Source organism: Mercenaria mercenaria, chromosome 11 (assembly GCF_021730395.1).
Source record: "Mercenaria mercenaria strain notata chromosome 11, MADL_Memer_1, whole genome shotgun sequence".
Taxonomy (NCBI): Eukaryota; Metazoa; Mollusca; class Bivalvia; order Venerida; family Veneridae; genus Mercenaria; species Mercenaria mercenaria.
This window is the reverse complement of record NC_069371.1, coordinates 81785438-81791437: the sequence shown is the minus strand read 5'-3', so window position 1 is coordinate 81791437 and position 6000 is coordinate 81785438.

The window sequence follows — 6000 nt, the reverse complement described above, 5'->3', positions numbered from 1 at the left end:
AAGGCCGCTTAATTTCCTCCATTATTTTGGCTTAAGAAATGCTGTTACTAGTTATATTAAAAAAATAAAAATACCATTAGAAAAAAACAAACAACTCTTAATTCCAAATATTAGTTGTTATATGCATCCCATTCTTTTAAAGACAGATATAAATAAATTTTTATATAAAACTCTTGCCAAAAATGAAGATATACCAACAAGTCAAACTAAGTGGGACTGCTTAAGTGAAAATAGTATAAATTGGAACCTAATGTATAGTTATGTTTTTAAGTGTACACAAGATACATACATACAGTGGTTACAAACGAGAATAATACATAGAATTTTAGCAACAAACTTCCTACTGTTTAAAATGAAAATTAAGAATAATAACTTGTGCACTTTTTGTCAGAGCCAGGAGGAAACTTTGATCCATCTCTTTTGGGAATGTTCAAAGGTTAAGCCAGTCATACAATATAGAACAAATGAACTTGAACATTTTGACCCAAATGGTGAAATAAATAAGTTGACTGTTTTGTTGGGATCTGGGAGAAAAGACTACATGTTAGATATTCTTTTTTTAGAAACAAAAAAGTATATATACTTATGTAAACGGAACCAGGTTATGCCTAGCATTGCTGGTTTAAGAAATAGCCTCAAGTTCTCATGGGAGATATACCTGTATCAAGCTTCAAATATGACTGATTTAGAATTTGACAGATGGGCAATTGTAAGACACTTTTTATGTTAACAACATTTGAATGGTAATTTTGAAACTAAATAGTACTGAATATTGTACGATGAACATATAAACCAATAAATTAAATAGTTATCAAAAAAATTATCAACCTTTTAAAGTAATGTGAAAATCTGTAGCATTCTTTCTTGTTTGCACTGTATACAATATTTATATTTTTTGTTGCAATTTATTTTGTCTGTTTTCTCATTTGCTCTATTCTGCACCATAAAGAAGGAGGTATTGAATCTGTATAGTTACATATATGTTATATGAATGATGAGTACAATGTAGTTCCTTGTTAAAATGTTAGTGTAGTCATTGAAAAGCCATAGAGCTTGTCTGTAATTATTTATATGTCTTATGTAATAAAAACATTATCCCCCTAAAAAAAAAAAAAAAAAAAAAAAAAAAAAAAAAAAAATAATTGTTGTAAAGCTGAGATAGTATGTTTTAGAATTTAAGAAATCGTTGCACAGAATTTTTGGGGGATAAATTTTGGCAAATTTATTGTGGCCTGGAAAAATTCTGTCGACCGTGGGGGCGATCGGGCGTGCTTTGGGACGTTTTGATGGTACGGATGTTACGGTGTATATTAAAGGTATTGCTCTAGTGCCTTGGCAATATCTGACTAGCCTTGCTTAAATGTATCATAGCCTTGCTGATGTCATAGCCTTGCTCATCATATAGTATTTGCTTCGCTTAGAATTACAGTACGTTGCCTTGCTCCATTGGTCCGCTAAATGTTCCTCATTACTTTGCAGGTAACGTCGAGTTATGGGGAATATTTAATTTACTGTGGTGTACTGTAGCCTTGCTCATTATAGTATTTGCCTTGCTTAGAAGTACAGTACGTTGCCTTGCTCCATTGGTCCGCTAAATATTGTGGTGTACTGTAGCCTTGCTCGTTGCTTAGAATTACAGTACGTTGCCTTGCTCCGTTGGTCCGCTAAATATTGTTGTGTACTGTAGCCTTGCTCGTTGCTTAGAACCACAGTACTTTGCCTTGCTCCGTTGGTCCGCTAAATATTCCTCATTGCTTTGCAGGTAACGTCGAGTTTTGGGGGATGTTTAATTTACTGTGGTGTACTGTGGTATTCCTTGCGTCCGTGTGGTGCTGCTTGTTGCTCTACAGGTAACGTGGAGCAATGACGTGGTGCTTTACGAGTACGTCTGGTTTCCTCCCGGTCGACTGGTTTTTCAAATAGCTTTCATTGGAGTGGCCATACTCTGCCAACATATTGATAATAACTTTTATATTGAAAGGAATATTTCATAGGTTAAATTAGCACTGTTTACAGTATCTTACGCGCCGGTAATTGAAATATGTGACTGTATTCATATCTGAAATGTACAAATAAACATGTAAAAATGTGAATGTTACTTGTCTTCTGGTTATGATTTCGGGTAATAAAATAATTAACATATTTATCAAATTATTATTAATAAAACAGTATTTTTTTTACTGAAAATTGCCTTTTAGAGTAATTTTGATAATAAAACAACAAAAAAATACAGTTATATATACTGGCATATTGGACAAAAATATTGGGGGGCAAATGTCCATTCCAAAAATAAGCCATGGGGGGCAAATGTCCTATGTGCCATTTCAACTGGGGGGCAAATGTCCAGCAGATCATTTTTTCATTGGGGGGCAAATGTCCTGGGGGGCAAATGTCCTACAATCCTTTTCGAATAAATTGTATAGCCCTGAAAAGGACTGACCAGGAAACCCGGTCACAGTATTTGAGACAATTTGTTATCTCAAACTTCTCAACACCTTTTCGATCTCATCACCTTCTCAAACATCCCTAATTATCAACTTGTGTGTTGTGGCAACTTTTAATTAGGGTTGGTTTGATGGACTTGCAAAATGTGTGAAAACACCAACTTGGGAGTTTTACACAGGTTTTGCTAAAAACTCAATGATGAGTTATAGAAATGTGTTGTAAAATATATTTTAATGAAAAACAGTATTTCTTTAAAGCTTTTGCGGGAGCTCTTAATTTTACATTCATACAAAATTCATTTAAGACGCCAGATCCCTAAACCGGCTTTTACCTATGCCCAAGTCATAGGTAGTAACTCCCCTTGACTTCTCCTCAATGTAAAGGTATGCGGTGTAAACAAAGATCGATTTTCTTAATTTTTTGAGCCAGGGAAAAAATGTGGTCTTGTCCTATACCCCCATGTATAGGTTGCATCAGTCCTTCCTGACCAGAATCTTGGTAAAAAAGGTGCAACGTACACTCGTACGATGACAGTAGTATAGTAACAAAAACAAAGTCCCGTAACTCTGCCAAATTTTTTTCTGAAAGAACCTAACATGCACCATGCACAACTACTGTTGTTACTGATCACTTGTGTGAAGTTTCATCAAATTGTGTTAAGGGGATGAGGAGAGTTGGTGTGCACAAGATTGTGTCTACAGATGGACAAACGGACATACAGACAACCTAAAACCAGTATACCCACCTTACAACTTCGTTGTTCGGGAGGTACAAAGAACACTAACACATTGTTTGGATATGTTAATACAGGAATGTACAAAAATAACAAAACGTGGGTATAAACTTTTTTAATCTAAAATTGGCCTTTAAAAATTATCATGAAGCACTCTTGTTGTCACAATTATAACATCAAAAATTTTATAATGTAAAATATAACTAGAATCACAGCTATGTTAACATTTTCAAATATCATTAAATACACAGCAATATTCTAAAAACAAATTATACAACTACCACACATGTCTTAACATTGTTTGGATATTCCATAAAGGATCAAGAAACATGTATAATTACTTCCTACTAATAGTTATATACAACATCTGTAAATTTAATGTTAAATGTAACAGAAATGTCAAATGTAACAGAAATGTTAAATGTAACAGAAATGTCAAATGTAACAGAAAAATTATCCTGTGAAAAGGCAATAGTTTCGGTAGTACTGTCTCGGTCAATATCTATGTTTTTCTGGTATAGAAGTCTAAATATATTAAATTTTTAATGGCCGCTTTGACTGTCTGTTATTGTAATTTTGTTACATGTGTAACAAATGTTCAACATCATCCATAAATTCTCATTGGCATGTTTAACTGCCTATTTTCAATAACTTTACAATACTGTAATTTTGTACATAGTTTTGCAATATTTAGGTAAATACAGTGAAACAAGTTAAAAACTGCACAACATTCTGTGGTACTGTTATATTCTTTTTGCAGCGAGGGGGCATTCAGACCAATGAGTAATTACTTTTAATTATGAAATAAGCCTAGCTGCAGTTCAACCCTTTTCATTTATCTTATTGACAGGACATAACATTTATATTGCACAACTCTCAAACTAAAATAACCCTGCTTAAACATGGTTTCCCAATTCATTCTTCCTTCAGGGACAACCATGATTTATAGAACAACTTGTAGGATTTATAGAACAACTTGTAGGATTTATTGAACAACTTAATGACTTATAGAACAACTCGTAAAATTCATAGAATAACATGTAAGATTTAAGAACTAATTGCAGGATTTATAGAACAACTCATATAATTTATAGAGCAACTTTTACTATTATGGTAAACTTTTATGACTTATAGAACAATTTGTACAAAAAATTTTAGTTTCACAAAAGGTAAGTTTTGCAAGGGAAAACATAGATATTGTTTTGGAGTCAGGATGTTATGAAATAAAGTAAATAAGCCAAATCTTACAGAAATAATTACAAGATAAGCTGTGTTTGTAAAAGCCATTCCCAACAACATAGATGGTCCCTTATGGATGTGTTAACTCGCAGTTCACTTATTTGTTGCTCAAATAGGACAAAATCCCCTGCGGACAAAACCCCCTTCGCTCATTTCTGCATAGGCGGACAAAACCCCCTGCATGTTTTTTACAAGGAGGACAAAAACCCCTTCGCTTAATTTTACAAGGAGGACAAAACCCCCTTTGCGTTTTTTACAGGGAGGACAAAACCCCCTTCATCCTAGAATCAAAAGGACAAATTATATGATAACAATTATGTAACTAATCAAAGTATCTGAGAGTTATTTAACAAATTACTTAACAGTTTGATGAGAAAAACATACAATTAACAAATTATCAGGTCAGTTAATTAAGAGATATTCAACACTTTTTTCAACCAACTAAAATAATTGTATATGTATAGTCTGATTAATTTCAAAGTTATTATGGAACCAACTGAAATAATTGTATATTATAGAATAATTAAATCAATTATCATTATTATAAATATTAATTATAATTATGTTCAAGACATCTCTTTTTGTTTGCCCTTTTGATTCCTTATAAAAAAAATAAACAAAGGGGGTTGTCATTGTAGAAAAATGCGAAGGGGGTTTAAATTGTCCTCCTTGTAAAAAATGCGAAGGGGGTTTTGTCCTCCTTGCAAAATTAAGCGAAGGGGTTTTTGTCCTCCTTGTAAAAAACATGAAGGGGGTTTTGTCCGCCTATGCAAAAATGAGCGAAGGGGGTTTTGTCCGCAGGGGATTTTGTCCGGATCCCCCGACAATCATCATCATTTACAGTCAAACTTGTTTCCTCAAACTCGATGGGACCAGCAGTATCTGTTTGAGCTATCAGTAGTTTGAGCAACTGAATAATATACTGTGAAATCAATTCATTTCGTGGTTTGGGCCAAAACGGCTGTTTCGTGGGGACGTTAATTTGTGGATTTAAAATTTTTGAACTTTTTTTTATTATCATTTCCTCAGGACTACAATCTGACTAAAGTACTTGATCTTCTAAACGAAGATCTGAGAACGACCCATTCACATTCCTCTTCTGTATATTTTGGATTTCCAATATTGCTATTTTTATTTTCGCAAATCTATTTTTGTTTGAACCAATCAGACAACTTGCTCGAATGTCAGAGTAAGAAAAATTTGCAGTTAATCCAGGGCTCGATCCTGGGACCTCTCATTTACAAAGCAAGTGCCCTACCGACTGAGCTAACCGGCTATCTGACATCTTTCGACATAAAAATTGTTGATATCAAAACCCAAGGCTTTTTAAAGCTTGCAGGATGTTGTAAGGTAGCTTTTAATTGGCTAGCAGAAGGGTTGTCAGAACGAGGCCATCAATAGCTCGTTTTCAGATCCTATGCGTAGCATAATAGGAGATGTACTTTAGTCAGATTGTCAGGACTAGATCTAGTATATAATTTTGTTCTTACATGTGAAACCTACACATGTCAAATGAAATCCATGAAAATTAATCCCCCACAAATAATAATGATTTCACAGTACGTTATACAGGGATTTTGTCG